General features: G+C 39.6%; 1 long non-coding RNA gene across 3 annotated transcripts; it reads right to left on the reverse strand.

The window, feature by feature from the left end:
* On the reverse strand, positions 1-14,321 carry LOC124587772. 3 transcript variants are annotated; one of them, XR_006975669.1, is made up of 3 exons: positions 14,233-14,321; positions 8,009-8,219; positions 1-485 (listed from the first exon to the last, which is right to left on the reverse strand). It is a non-coding gene; the product is annotated as an uncharacterized LOC124587772 (long non-coding RNA). The 3 variants fall into 3 exon arrangements; XR_006975668.1 differs by lacking the exon at positions 14,233-14,321 and adding an exon at positions 13,981-14,135; XR_006975666.1 differs by lacking the exon at positions 14,233-14,321 and adding an exon at positions 9,141-9,196.
* Positions 14,322-15,694: the final 1,373 nt, after the last annotated feature.

Genomic DNA, 15,694 nt, shown 5'->3' on the forward strand with positions numbered 1-15,694 from the left:
CTGAGGCATTCAGACAGTCTTTTATCCCCTCACGAGATCCGCGAGTGGAACGGAGGGGGCGATATGGCTTCGGCGCGAATAGTGCCCCCCGCCACACACCGCTTGGTGGCTAGCAGTGACAGCGGAAGTCCACATGTGTCCGTTTCTCTTCATTATGCAGCTATCCACGGGGCTCTCGCACCACTTCAAGATGTCGCTGTAGTCATCAACGGAAGACCTCGCACTGTCGCTAAGTGCAGAGAAGTGCCCTCTGCCTTATTTCTTAGCTGAAATTCTGGGATAGTCATAAAACAAACACCAGGAAGTGGACATCAGCTCTGGCACCAGCCACAGCTTCAGCTCCTGTTTCCTCATCGTCATGGAGACGATCGTAGAGATGCTGGATGTAGTCCTGTGGAACGGCTTGCCATGCCATTTCCACAGACAGGTTGTGATGTATGTTGTTGCTGCCTCAATGCCACCTCCAGATGGCTCCCTCAAATTTTCTGCAAGGAAAAATAATGAATCCTGTATATATAAGATTTTTGGGTACAAGAGCTTTACACTACTATGAAATCTGATCAAGATATGACAATATTTATGCAGCTTCTTTCAGATGGTACTTTACTATAGATAACTGCATTATCTGCAACATGTCTCAGGTTACTATTAATATTGTGCACAAGGTCAATAATAAACAACACGAACAGCAAGGGTCCTGACACTACCCCGGGGCATACCCAAAGTCACTTCTTTATGTGAAGATGACTCTCCATCCACGACAACATGTGTTCTCCCTACCAGAAAGTCCTCAATCCAATCAAGTTTCACTTGATGCCCCATATGACCATACTTTTAACAACAAGCCTAAGTTTGGTACTGACTGTGAGCCAAATGCTTTTCAAAAACCAAGAAATGCTGCCTCTAAATCGCTGCCTTGATGTTTTTGGAATCCGTGCTGGTTGGCACCTAGGTGGTCTTCTGTTTGAGATACCTCATTATGTTTGAGCTCAGAATATGTTCTAAGATTACACAACAAATCTATGTCAGGGGTATTGGACAGTAATTTTATCTATCACTTCTACTACCCCTTTTTGACCAATATATTATAGTTAGAAGGGGGACTAGCTCAGTATTGAATACGACAGGGATTCACATCGCCCTGGAGCTCTGTTCAGTTTTAACAATTTCAGGTTTTAACTGAACACTACTGACACCAACATTTATTTCACTGATCTTTCCAGAGATACAAGGGTTAAATTGAAGCAATTCTCCTGTGTTTTCCTTTGTAACTGTGTTATAAATTTGTGACATGTCTCCTGCATGCAAACCAAATGGATTGCAAATGTACATGAGATGTATAAAACACAATTCACTGTTCAAGTAATACAAACTGGAACACACTATCATCTATACATGTACAAAATGCAATGAATGCTCGAATGCTCCTCAGGTTTCAAACAAAGACCTGAATCCTGTTCTTGCTTTATTTTCATGATCACATTAATTCTAGTGTGCAATTCCAATTTGTGGCTTTTATAAATAGTGTCATGAGTTTACGAAGCAAAGAATGTAAGCAGCCCATTAATAACTGTTATCAGTGGTTGTAACAACAACTGGCATAAACTATGTTGTTTATTCTAATTATGTCATGATTTCCAAGGTTGGTTAGTGTAGCGTTTCAAGATATTTATAAACATCCCAACACACCATTGGAAGGCCGTCGACAAGAGGTGCCCACGAGTAAGTTGAATAAGAAATGTAGTGAGAAAGGGGAAACTATGTGTTTTCCTTTCTTGTATGCAGTGAATGTGGAGCAGTCGTGGAGCCAGCGAGAAGGTGACCAGTAAACAGTAAAATGGTATTACAACCACTGGTCGTACGGGAGTCATTTGTGGCATAGTGCAGCAAGTGCCTGAATCCGAGAACCATGGAGTAAATGACGCACCAACAAGGGCGTAACGAACAATTGAACAGCAGTAGTTTATCTGGTTTGTTCTCTCAGGTCCTGAAGTACGCATATACGGTCATTTTTGAATGTTCTCAAGAGAATGGTATTACCGTAGCAAATGTTTGTTGTGTTGTTAAAAGTAATTGTGAAAATGTTGGGCACAATGTACCCCGTTTGTGATAAGTGTGGCTATTTATTTAGTAGTGTAGTAGAGAGAACTTGCAAAAACATTCCAGGTATCTTCACCACAGTTGGATCGACAGGGAGGTGGCATGGAAGGATTCAGACCACCAAACAACTACTCTGAGACGAGAGGATAAAGGTAATACTACTTTCATCTGGCGGTGTATCAGGGTCGGCAAAATATTGTCCTGCTGTATCAGCCAGGGATGCAACTTCCCCATAGTGCTGGTGTAAGATCCACCACAAACCCTACAAAATATGTATCAGCAGGAGAAAGCGGAAAAATACACCCCATATGGTAACTGTGGAAAAGGCGAATGGGGAATGCACCAACAATTAAGTGCAGAAAATTGATCTGAACCAGAATTACGACTCCAAAGAATAGAAGACAGAAGCTGCCCCTGACAACCAGCGATCAACAACAGTGTCTTGCCTCACACGTAGCAAGGAATCAAGAAGAATAATATTTAAGAGCTTCTTTTGAATGAACTATCTGATTAGTAAACACATAATGAATGGAAACTATAATTTACTGTTGGATACCTGAAACAGAAAAAAAAAGAAGACAGTGGCAGCAAGAGCAGACATCGGCTTTGACTTCAGCACTGGCTTCGGCTGTTCTACAACAAGCACGCAGTTCACAGTTCCGCAGAAGGGTGAGACGTGAACATTAAAAAAAAGTTGAGACATTTCTGCGAGTGTAGGGTTTAATATTAATACTGTCGATTAGTAATAAAAAGTGTATGCCAATCACAAGAAATACGGCAATGCAAAACGAGGAGTTAAGATAGATTCTTGAAGGCATAAATAAAGAACAAGCAGAGAAGGATAAAGCAATACTGGAAAGCATAATTAAAGAACAAGCAGAGAAGGATAAGGCAATACTAAAAGGTATGATTAAAAAACAAGCAGAGAAATATAGGAAAGGACGGAGAGTGGAACAAGTAGAACTAATTTAGTCCATTAAGGAACAAGTTACTGAATCAATGACGTACTCAACCATAAAATACAAGAGGTTAAATCTAACTTAGGATCTAACTTTAATGCACAAGTTAATAATCAAAACATTAAAATAATGGAAATAAATTCTAGAGTAAAAGAATTACGAGACTCAGTGCCATTAGAGGTGCAACAAGTAGCTAAACAAGTGTTAACAGATCATTTACAGGAAAGTGTACATAGATTAACAACCCGACAGTGGACAGGCTATGTAGATAATGTTAATTCCCAATTCCAAGTGGTATGCGCTAGTATTTCAGACATAAATAAGCAAATCACGTCCATACGGGAAAATGCTGTAGCAGGAACACCTCATGCTATACAACATTTGGAGAAACGTTTACAGTTATTCGTAGAAAAAGAAGTAAAAGACAAAACAGAAATAAATAATTGCAAAATCACTTCTGGGGAAGGTACAATTAACAGTAAACAAGAACTTCATAGAATATGGAAAGCAATAGACAATAATAAAAAGAAATTAGATAATTGTAAACCTGAAACTATAACAGGAGTAACTAAAGATGTAATAGAGGGTTTATCTATAGGTAATAGGTTTGATTTAGCATGGCAATTTCCAAAGTACAAACCAGACGGTGATGGACACCCAATTTATTTTTTACGAGTGTTTGCCAGATCTTTGCCCAAAAACTGGGATGACTTAAAGAAAATAGATTTCACATAAGGACACGTATTGGGAGAAGCATTGGAATGGGGAAATACTCATGCAGAAGAATTTGTGTCTCAGAAAGCTTTAAGAGAAAGCACTGGTCTTCAAGTATCCAGGAAAAATTAATCTTAAAGTTATTAGACCCTACTCCATACAATAAGTCAGGGGGCACATATTAAAAGTATTTGGAATGGCATTTGACAAAAACTAAATACTTAGATAATCCAACAGATGAAATGCACTTACGGAAAGTACTCATTAGATGTTTACCATACCACGTTCGACAAGGAATATTGTACAGAGTGTGGAAAACCGTGAATGAGTTATTAATGTTTATTGTAGGTTTAGACACTGAATACTGAAAGAAATGAAAATTATTCAGTGAATGACTGAAATACGGGGAACAGAAATAACATATCCTTTCCCAATTCCTTACCACGGGCGAAGGAACCTAATTATTGTAGAGTAAGCAGTAATGAAACTGTTCACAGCACGAATAATGGTCTAAATCACAATAACCCTAGAGGGGGAAGGATTCAGATTGGTAACATCAATTCACAGGTGTTCACACCTCAAAACCAACAAATAAATATGCAACAAAATAACATGGGGCAAACCACCGTACTGTTGAAGTAAGAAAAATCCTAGGTCAACGGCCAGAATTCAGGATGTCGCAGAACAATACTCGGCCCATATATATAAGTAAAATGATCGTTTATAGTAAAATATCACCTATTAACGATTGGTTATTAGCGAAAGAGGAAAATTTAGAAAAAGTGCAACGCAAACAAATTTCAATCGGAGGAATACGAAATAAAGGAGTGGAAATTTACATTGATTCAGGAAGTGAAGTGTCAATTTTCGAGGAATGGCTATTAAGTGGAAGAATAAAGGAATTTCCTAACTTACCTGTTACGGGAGTAAATATTGTAGGTATTACAGGTATTAAGAGCAATGTAGTGAAATGGGAAACAAGGATTACATTTTAAATAGATCAACTTGTGTTTGAACAAACCATGTTAATAGTCCCTAAAATAAATACACAAGTATTACTAGGAGTAGATTGGTTAATGAAATGTGCGGTGGTAATAGACTTTCAGAGTGATTTCTTTAAGTGCAATCTACATAACTGTAGCCTAATAGATCTTGTTTAAGACAGATTGATGTCAAGGACTAAACGGGAGTAATAATTTATGGTTAATAGCGAATACGAGTTCAATGGAAAAGGATGTAAGTAATCTACAACAAATTGCAAATAAAGCTGATTTGTATGCCAAGGCTTACGAATCTGAAATGTTGTTAACCCTTACTCAAAAGGAAGAGCTATATGGAATATTATGCAGATATTCAGATGTATTTTCAGACAAACCAGGGAATATAGGAGATTATGTGTGTAGTTTTAAGATCAAAACCAAGGAACCTTTTTTCTTTAGACCTTACCCTGTACCGATCAACGTAAGAGAGGAAGTACAGGAAGAAATACATAAAATGTTAGATAATAATGTTGTAGAAAGAAGCACAAGCATATACAACAATCCACTGTTAGTTGTCAGAAAGGCAAGAGGTGGTGTGCGCCTAGTACTAGACGCGAGAACCTGGAATTGTCACATTGAACTGGAGAGAGATTGTCCCATATGCATAAACGAACTACTTGCTCATTTTGCAAAAGCAAATTATTTTAGTTCTGTGGATCGGACAGATGGGTACTGGCAGGTGAAATTAGCTAAAGAATCTAGACCTTATACTGCATTCCTATATGACAGAAAGTCTACAAGCTTAAAGTTTCGCCATTTGGGTTAAACATATCAGCATCAGTGTTTATAAGAGCATTATATCAAACATTAGGGAGAAAGTTGTTACAAGAGTTATTGATTTATGTAGAAGATATACTGATTGTTTCAGAAACGTGGGAGGAACATTGTGATGTACTTTCAAGAGCAATAGAGAAATTCTATACCAAGGGAATAACTACTAAGCTCGCTCGCTACATCACATTTTGGGCGAGAGGAACTAAAATTCTTGGGACATCTTTAAGGAATAAGAGGAACTAAACCTGATCCATAACGCATTAAAGCGATTAAAGACTGTCCACATCCACAGAATGTAAAATAGTTACGTTCCTTTTTAGGATTAGTGGGATTTTATAGACGGTATATACAAGGACAAGTCATAGTAATCCACATCCACTATCGCTATTAAAGCAAAAGGCAAAATGATTATGGGATGAAAATGCAGAAAAGGCATTCCAGGAAGTAAAGGATACCCTAGTCAATGATCCTATTTTAAATCATCCAAGTCTTCGTGAACCATTTGGCATCACAACAGATGCATCAGAATATGGCATAGCAGCAGAATTATTGCAAGGGGAATGGGACCCAGAAGAGGGAGAAAATAAAACCATTGCTTTCGCTAGTTGCAGCCTAGACAAACATGAGCTGAATTATACAGCAACGGAGAAAGAATTACCGTATTTACTCAAATCTAAGCCACACTTTTTTCCAGTTTTTGTAATCTAAAAAACTGTCTGCGGTTTACAATCAGGTTCAAAGTAAGCGAAAGTTCTGAAAAATGTTGGTAGGTGCCGCCACAACTAACTTCTGCTGTCTCATATACGCAGCGCTACACAGGCATGCTTTGCAGGCACAAAGATAAATACTGGCGCCAAAACCTCTGCATCAGTAAATAAATTAAAAGAAAAGGTAGAAGAATGTAAACATTATGCCATGTATTTTTTGTATTTGCTGCTATCTCATTTAAATCCTGTCTGCCTAATTAACTACGAAACTAGAGTGAGACAACAGCAAACACGGAAGAATATACGTATCATGTCATGCCTATATTTGTATTATTCTTACGCTGAATAGTGATTCAGTCAGAAATGAAGCACGGCAACTGACTAGATTTTTAAATCTAAGAGGACTCATTTCTGTGCAGAATGTAATGTAGGCCTACTAAACAGGCGGCTGCAAGGATTTTCAAACAGAGAAAATTTTTTGCCAAACTCTCGTTCAGATCATCATCTATCACACGCAGTCTATTATTTGGTTCTTGTTGATCATAATCAAAGAAAGCAGCAGTGTAAGTAACAACAAATAGCAGTCTCTTGCCATTGTTTCGCTCATGAGATAATTCCTCTTTTTTTATTGTAAGCCGCAGTAGCACGCACAAATGCAAGCCATGCCACGAGCGGCGACAGGTCGTAAACACTCATTATCAGAATCCGACAAACATTGCACGACACAGTACAATAATGCACTTTCAGCTTATCAGATCAAAACAAAATAAGCAATCAATTCAAACCAGACAAAGCACGTGGTTCTAGACAAATGTACCTGCTGCAAACTTTGAGAAATATAAATCATCCAGTTTGGCATTGCAAACTAAGTTCATCACCTATTAATGTTAGCATGACAACAGAATATAATAAATTGGGTAGAAACTTCCAAGTTCTTGGGTTCAAATACTGATAAAAACTCAAAACTGGCCAACTCTGGGGATACAGAGACATTCATTCATTAATGTTCTGTGGGAGAATATTCTGTGTTGTGGACATATCTAAGCAATTAGGGACGTCAACCAAAGGCTCAAATTGCATTCATTCACTGATTAAGTATGCAAAAATTCACTTCATTCTGAAAGTGACAGCAATATCCACAATTACAACAGTAGAAGGAAAGGATAACTCACTATTTCATACATGTTTTAAATGATCTATGCAAGAGGCTAAATGTAGTTAATGTCCTGGCTCTTCTGTTGCACGATGCAGTCGGCAACTGCGAAATGAGTGATTGTAACTAAACAACTGTGTTTGTTTGCAGTGTTAACAGTAGGAAGAAAACTAGATGTGGTGACAAAGTGACCTGTGGCAAAGCCCGAGGCTGAGGTTTGGTTGGAATGTGACAGTTCCACTCACTGTTTTTCATGTTCACTGTCCATCATTCATTGCACAAATATGAACTGCAGCATGCAAAGTAAGAGACAGGCACAATGTCACTGGACTTCTGCCATGCAATCTACTGTTCAGCTGACATAATCCGTACTACAATTTGAATACATCATGTATAACATGGAAGTAACTAGCAAGCTACCAATGCAAATGGTAAATGTGTAACCAATATAGTAGGCACTGATTAAAGAAATGCATGTGAACAAATTAGATACAGCATGCAATAAAAAACACAAGAGTTACTTGGCAGTCGCAAAGCAAACATTCGACAGTTTTTACTTACTGCTGTACGACTAGTTCTGACCAACTGTTTCACTCCTCCCCCAAATACATCCCCAAGTCCACCTCTGGGAGAATGGTGCAAGCAACTGTGGCTTCAAAACAGTTACAGTGGGTGGTTCTGTAAGGCGGTGGAATGGTGAACAGTTCGATAGCTTGCATCAAACTCTAGCCGAGAACAAAGTTTGTTTAGTTAAGTGCTCCATGTGACATACCTGAAGGATAATTTAACAGTAATAATTTTATTAGTAAGTCATTAGGGCAAATGGTGTCATTACACCAACAGATAATGTCAATAAATGTTACATTACTCTCTGTAAAACAAGAGTAGGTTAAGTACTGCAGTTACATTTAATAATTTTCCCTTCACACTGCAGAAGGGGCAGGCAATGAGCCAAGCACATTATGTTTATAAGCATGCTCAGTAAATACTTAGACAAATAGTGGTATTTTATTGAATAATTTGTTACCTACATACGAACAACTATAAGTTCAATCTTTAGTATCATGTATAAATATGTATTGTTTCTTGTAGAGCGTCATATTTCCTCAACATTTTACTTCTGCCAACTACTGCTTGGTACAATGTACAGAAGTACAAAAGTTTATTGCCTCCATGATCTTTGGCTCGCACAATGTTGGCTTCTAATGTGCTCTATATATGAACTTTTAGCATTTACTCTAATGACCACAAGCTGCAACAACAAGATGTCATGCAAATACCTAGAATTGCCCTCACATGATAATGCCAGACGACAATACTTCATGACAATGCTTCTATAAAACCCAAAATGAGACATTTCATAAAACTTCACAGAGACAATTAGTGATAGTTCTTGACAAGTAAATTACTCTTACAGCAACACACTTTAAATTTTTTGCCCACAATAATTTTTGCCATGACATTCATTGCCTTCATTATCAGATGACAAAAATTGGAATCAAACATTTCCCTTGACCTACGTAGGTCAACCACAGCCGATGATACCAAAAACCAAACACCTGCAACTGCGATAAATAAAACCAAACCCACATCACCTCGAAAACACAAAAATCAAACTTCCCCACAGAAATCAAAAACAATCGATACACGATAAACACACATGAACAATAGACCCAAAAAAACTACTACTTACCACCAACAAATTCCGGCACTGCACACTTGGTTGGCCAACACTCACTCACTCACTCACACACCAAATAAAAACCACAAAAATAAACTGAACTCAATCACACAGTACAAGTCAAAAACAACTGTAACAAAAATAGGTCTCTCGAACATAATCATAAAAGAATCCCCCCCACCCACCTAAATCCACAACAACTACCCACAATCACCCCCCCCCCACATACCGAACACCCTCAACCAACCACTATCCTGTACATCTTCCCTACTGCCCACAGAAGAACACGAAAAACACAATAATGCCAGGGACACACTTCCAACACCAATACTCATCTAAATGAGATGGCAGGTTAGAAGAGCCACTCTTCCCTTTCTTATAACTGATTTAACCACCAAACCCCCCCCCCCCCTCAAAAAAAAAAACTCCATTGCATTAGCACATGCACCAGTTTTCCAATTTTTAAACTCTAAACTATGGTTTACAACTAACTGATCAAAAGCCCTCTTCTCCAAACCCTTGTATGACGAAAAAGCATCTGAAACTACAGTACTCCCCTCCTCAATTAACACTTCAAGTCCCTTTTAGTGCGCCCCTCCAAAACCCTGAAAACATAATCGGCATACCCACCCTACAAAGTAACGACCTCCCCACACCCGCAAACCAACCAGAGATGTACCTCTCCCAAACTGTGACTCATCTATCTCAAACACTAACCCCGGCTCACCCAACTTACTCTTATACTGACATACTCAGAACACACTGCCCTACAAAAAGAAAATCAATCTCACAAAAAGAAAATCAATCTAACACCGTCCTCTCACTCACTACAGTCGCATACACACAAAAACTAATATGGGACCTGTAACAAAAATAGTACGTCATGAAAACAATCTCTCACACCCAACCTAGATTTCTTGAACCAGTGGTTAGCACACTGGACTCGCATTCGGGAGGACGACGGTTCAATCCCGTCTCCGGCCATCCTGATTTAGGTTTTCCGTGATTTCCCTAAATGGTTCCTTTGAAAGGGCACGGCCGATTTCCTTCCCAATCCTTCCCTAACCCGAGCTTGCGCTCCATCTCTAATGACCTCGTTGTCGACGGGACGTTAAACACTAACCACCACCACCACTTTCTTGAACCAGGTACCGCGCCTACAGGAGCTCCAAACATTGTCCTTCCGACACCAAGACATATACACGTCCGCGGTCCGAGAAGCCGGAACTTTCCCCAACCGCATATTCTCTCGGCAAAACACCACACTTCGCAAATTCCGCTATTAATCCAAACACCTGCAGGAACTTAATCGAGAACAACATATCCTCTCCCATCTCTGCCCACAACATGGTGCTATTTCACTTTACCGTCATATTCATACCTAAAACGTGAATCCACACAATAAATTAAACGTCTTACCACACCACAAACAGCAAACCAATAAAACCTATCGAAAACATGAACACATAAACGGAACAAAAAAAAACTGGTAACTCACTGAAAACAATTTCAATCCTTAGGTCATGAACATTGCCAACAACTCCCCTCCTCCAACACCAAACCTCCAATGAACCTAATACGCCACATAACACACACCACCACCACCACCACCGGGCACAATCAAACAACATGACATCTACAAACATAACCAACTCAAAGCAAACTCTGTGCCATAATGTCACACACCACATGAAGAAGAGCAGATAGAAGAGGTTGACAGTCTTAAGTTCCTGGGATTACAACTTTTATTAAATTCAGTTGGGAGGAGCACAACACAGAACTGCAGAAACACCTTCACAAACCTGTATTTGCAATTCGAGTGTTAGCAACTCCTTCTACTTGACTGACGAATTTTTAATAGAAACAAATGATGTATCGTATATACTCATACTATTAGTATTGTTATTTCAGCTAAAAAAAAATTTGACATGTTCCACATCACGAGAATCGCCTCAGCACGGATCTATGGAACGAAAAATTAATCTAATCTCACCACAACATCCATACGTCACGAGTCAAAGCAGACGGGTGGAATCGAACGCTTCTGTTGACTCCAGAACTCGGTGCTACGCTAGAATTAAGAGACAACAGAATTCAGATTAAACAAAAAACATCACAAGTGAAGTTATGGTAAAGGCGGATGCGCATAATCTCTACTGCACTTATATAGTTCTGCGCACCAACACGATTTAAGCCTCCACAAACACAACTTCGAGCAATATTGTAGGGTCAACAGAAGCGTCCGATCTTACCCGTCGGCTTTGACCCGTGACGTAAGCGTGTTGTGGTGTGTGACGTCATTACGGCGCGGAGTTTGATTTGCGATTGTGGCGTGTTTGTAGATGTCTTGTTTTTGTTTGTCGTGCTCTCTGGTGGTGTGTTCATGGTTTTCGTTTGTTTCGTTTGTTTCGTGTGGTGGGGTCAGTTTTCTGTTGCTCAGGTGTTGGATTTGAAGCGGAATTTCTATTAGTGAGTTAATGGTTAATTTAATGCTCATTGCTGTACGTCGGGTGAGTTTGTTATTGAGTGTATTTGGTTGTGGTTTTTTGTTCAGGAATGGATATGAAAGACCGCCTTAACAGTGTTCGGTTGAGGGCGATGATGGGGGAGACAGCTTTAGAGCTGATTAAATTTCTTCAGCTATTTGGCTTAATTGCCGAGGTCGTGAAGTGCGGTGTGTGCGGTGAACCTATGAAATTGGTTAAAGTTCCGGACTCTCGGACCAGGGACGGATACATGTGGTGTTGCCGGAAAGATGGCGTATGGCGTTCTGTAAGGCGTGGTACCTGGTTCGAGAAGTCTAGATTGGCCATGCGTGAGATTGTGCTTATTACGTATTATTTTTGTTATAGTTGCGGGCAGAGTTTTTGCGCGTTTGAGACTGGTGTGAGTGAGAGGACTGTTTTAGACTGGTATTCCTTTTGTCGTGAGGTGTGTTCCGAATTTATTAAGTACAGGGGTAAGTTGGGTGGGCATGGGGTGCTTGTGGAGGTGGATGAGTCGCAGTTTGGTAAAAGGAAGTATGGGAGGGGGAAGTCTGTGGCTGGTCTTTGGGTGTGGGGGGCTGTTGTTCAGGGGGGTGGGGGTACTGAATGTGTTTTTAGGGTTGTGGAGGGGAGGTCGAAGCCTGAATTAGTGGGGTTAATTGAGGAGTATGTAGAGCCGGGGTCCACAGTAGTTTCAGATGCGTTTTCTTCATATAGGGGGTTGGGTGAGAGGGGATTTAATCATTTAGTAGTGAACCACAGTCTAGAGTTTAAGAATTATGATACTGGGGCTTGCACTAACACAATTGAGGGGATGTGGGGAGCGGTTAAGTCAGTTCTTGGGAGGGGGAAGAGGCGCTCTTCCAACCTTCAGTCTCATTTAGATGAGTACTGTTGGTGGAAGAGTGTCCCAGAGGGCTATTGCATTCTTCGGGTTTTTTTTAAGGGCTGTGGGTAAAATGTATAGACCGAAAGTGGTTAGTTAGGGTGGGCTGGGTAGGTGGGTGGGTGGTTTATTTTGTTGTATAGTGTTTGTGTGTTGTATTTTGGAGTTGTGGGGGAGGGGGTTGACGTTTGGGTGGGTTGGGTTTTTATTTTAGTTCAGTATTTTTTCGTTGGTGTGTGTGTGTGTGTTTTTGTATGTGTGTGTGTGTGTGTGTGTGTGTGTGCGTGCGTGCGTGTGTGCATTTGTGTGTGATTGTGGTGGCCAATCTAGTTTGTGGAGCTGGAACTTTTTTGAGGTAAGTTCCGTTTTTTTTTTGGTTATTTATGTATGTTTTGTGTATTGGGTATAGGTTGGAAACATCCGATCTCACGCGTCGGCTTTGACCCGTGACGTAAGGGACCTACACATTGATCTGTAGCGTAGCCCTGAATACGAGGTTAGGTTGGGAGTTTTTTTTTGGAATGCGGCCGCGGCAGCGGCCGCCTATGATTCGAAAATATTGATTTGACACTAATGAAGCCTGTGGGGGGATGGGGGGGCACTGCAGACTCCCCCCACCGCATAACGACACATGATGATCAAATTTTGAAAAAAAATGAAAAATTTTTTCCGTACCTGCTAAACTGCATAAGTGCCGATGTATGTAGGTGTAAGGGAAGCTTTCGTTTCTTAGTTTTCTATTGGGGGATGTGATCGGTAGGTTCTGTTGAGCTATATAGGTTAAGGGAAGTGTCCGATTATGGATAGGAATGTGTTTTTTGGTATTTGGTCAGTTTTGTGATGTTGATTTATTTCGTTGTTTTGCGTGGTTTTGAATGGCGGTCGGTGGCTACATTTCTGTATATTTTGTTTCTCCGCACCCAAAAACCCCTAATTTCCCACGCTTGCCCCGTTACAGTCATTAGGCTTTTTGTGAAACTTGTGTATTTCAGTGTTTACAATACGTATGCGATGTTTTTATATCCGCCATATTGGAATTGTTTATAGTCGTTTCCGCGGTATTTGTGACGTCATGGGTCAAAGCCGACGGGTAAGATCGGACGCTTCTGTATTTCCATATTGTAAACAAGAGACGCGAACTACCTAAACAATAAGAGCATCACAGATGTCAACTACACAACGTGTGGCGAAAGGGTGCACACTCATCACTCACGTTGTGCACTATATAGACTCATACTTTCCCGAGCACAGAACTATGAAACATTCGCGCATAAGAAGATATCTACAGAAACAAAACTGAGGCTATACAAGACATACTGAACTTATATGAACTTCAATTTATAAATTCTGTTATTGAATTTCAATTCTGTTACTGAATTTCATATTATGATTCCAAGTACATCAAACAACGCAGTTTTGTGAATCATTTTAATAATACCGGTAAATCCGATACAACGTTATTCACAACTGGGATACTCACCTAGCTGTTCCAGTCATTGTACGTCGTAAGTCTTTAACGTCGCACTGTATTAAGGCAGCATCCGCTGCATGTCACAAACACGAATACAAACCATTTTTCTTTCCCCTGTAAATCGACTTGTTAACCGCAGAGTATTTTTTTGCCGCACTTGTACATTTTGCTCACTCACTCATATTACCACGCAAATATTAAACCTAACTACGTTTAATAAGAAAAAGAGAAAAGCGGAGTCAATGGTCAAGAGACACACACTAGATCACTCACATCTTGATTTTCTAACTGTACAGCACACAATAATCTTTTAATAAGCGACACAGGCGTCTACAGCTAGCGAAATGAGGGATGCTCAACTACCAGACCTACAGATAGATGGCTCTAGCGCGTGCCGCCAAGAGATCCTATCATTGAGTGTCCGCCATATCTGAATTTGGCAAAAAAACGAAGTGTCAAAACACGGATGAAAATGTTTTTCGTTCTGCGCCCTCATAAGTATTTTAAATTGGATGTTCTAGATATCTACACATCAACACAATGAAGTGTTTCTAATCTAGCGAGAAAAACAGTGACAGTTCTGCTATGAAATTCCTAAATTCGAGTGTGTTTTGAAAGTTTGACAAGCTGACCTATAAATTGTTTACTATTTTATGAGTGCTTTACTTATTTGCCCGTTTTAAAACACTATTTAAGATTCAATGGAGGTCAACAAATTACCTTACTTGCCGAAGCTTTTAACTACTGGTATAATTCGGAAAATCAAGTGTGGACAACAGTGAAGACGTCTCTTGAAAAAAAGTTGACATCGTGTGCTTAGGGGTATCTTTACTGACAACAGAAATTACAACTGAACTGTTAAAGTATTACTTACGTATAAACAGAAAAAATCGTTATTTTTTCTTTATCTGAAGTGATGCATTACCGATCTGCATATATGCTGACACTGTAATTGGAACATGCACTTACGAATTTGGCACTCTCTTTGATCAGTAATTTAAATGCCATGATTTTATTAACGCCTGTACATGACACGGTGTATTTAAACTGAGTGATATGGTAGAAGCACCAGTTTTTAACAGTGCTACAGTCTTTGATACGAGACAAGAAATACATTTAAATGAGATAAACACAAAGCCCAACGTTAAGGCTCCTCTTAAATGCTTGACTTGTATCATTTGGAAGTTAAGTCTAGTAATAATATTATATTGGACTGATCCATGGTGATGTAGGAAGTGAAGGAACTTGTTGAAAATAACCTCGATCACAGCTGTTAATTTTAAGGTTGGGGTGTCTTAAAACTGTAATTTTCCAGTCTGACACCCAAACAATTTTAAAATTGAATTCAAAACATGTCAGTGAGCAAAATTAATTACACTTTGAATTACAACCATAGAATTCTATTTCTGTGAATCTTGGCTCCAGTCTTTGACATGGTGTCAATCACTGGAATGACTGGTTGTCAGTATACGGCCCAGGCAAAAAACAAACCTGAAAGTGAAAGCTGCAGAAGCTGGCCAGACAGGCACCCCAATGGCTGCTACAATCTGTGTGAGACAAGGGTGACATTATATTGCAAATTTAGTGTAAAAAGTTCCATATTGTCTGAATTTGTCATATACTGACAGGACAATCTAGTCCAGTCGATTTTCTTATCTGCAAAAGTACACTAGCCAATACCAGTGGCACAAAGGTAGTGCCACATTACAAACTATCTGGTAAT

Source organism: Schistocerca americana, unplaced genomic scaffold (genome assembly GCF_021461395.2).
Source record: "Schistocerca americana isolate TAMUIC-IGC-003095 unplaced genomic scaffold, iqSchAmer2.1 HiC_scaffold_62, whole genome shotgun sequence".
NCBI lineage: Eukaryota > Metazoa > Arthropoda > Insecta > Orthoptera > Acrididae > Schistocerca > Schistocerca americana.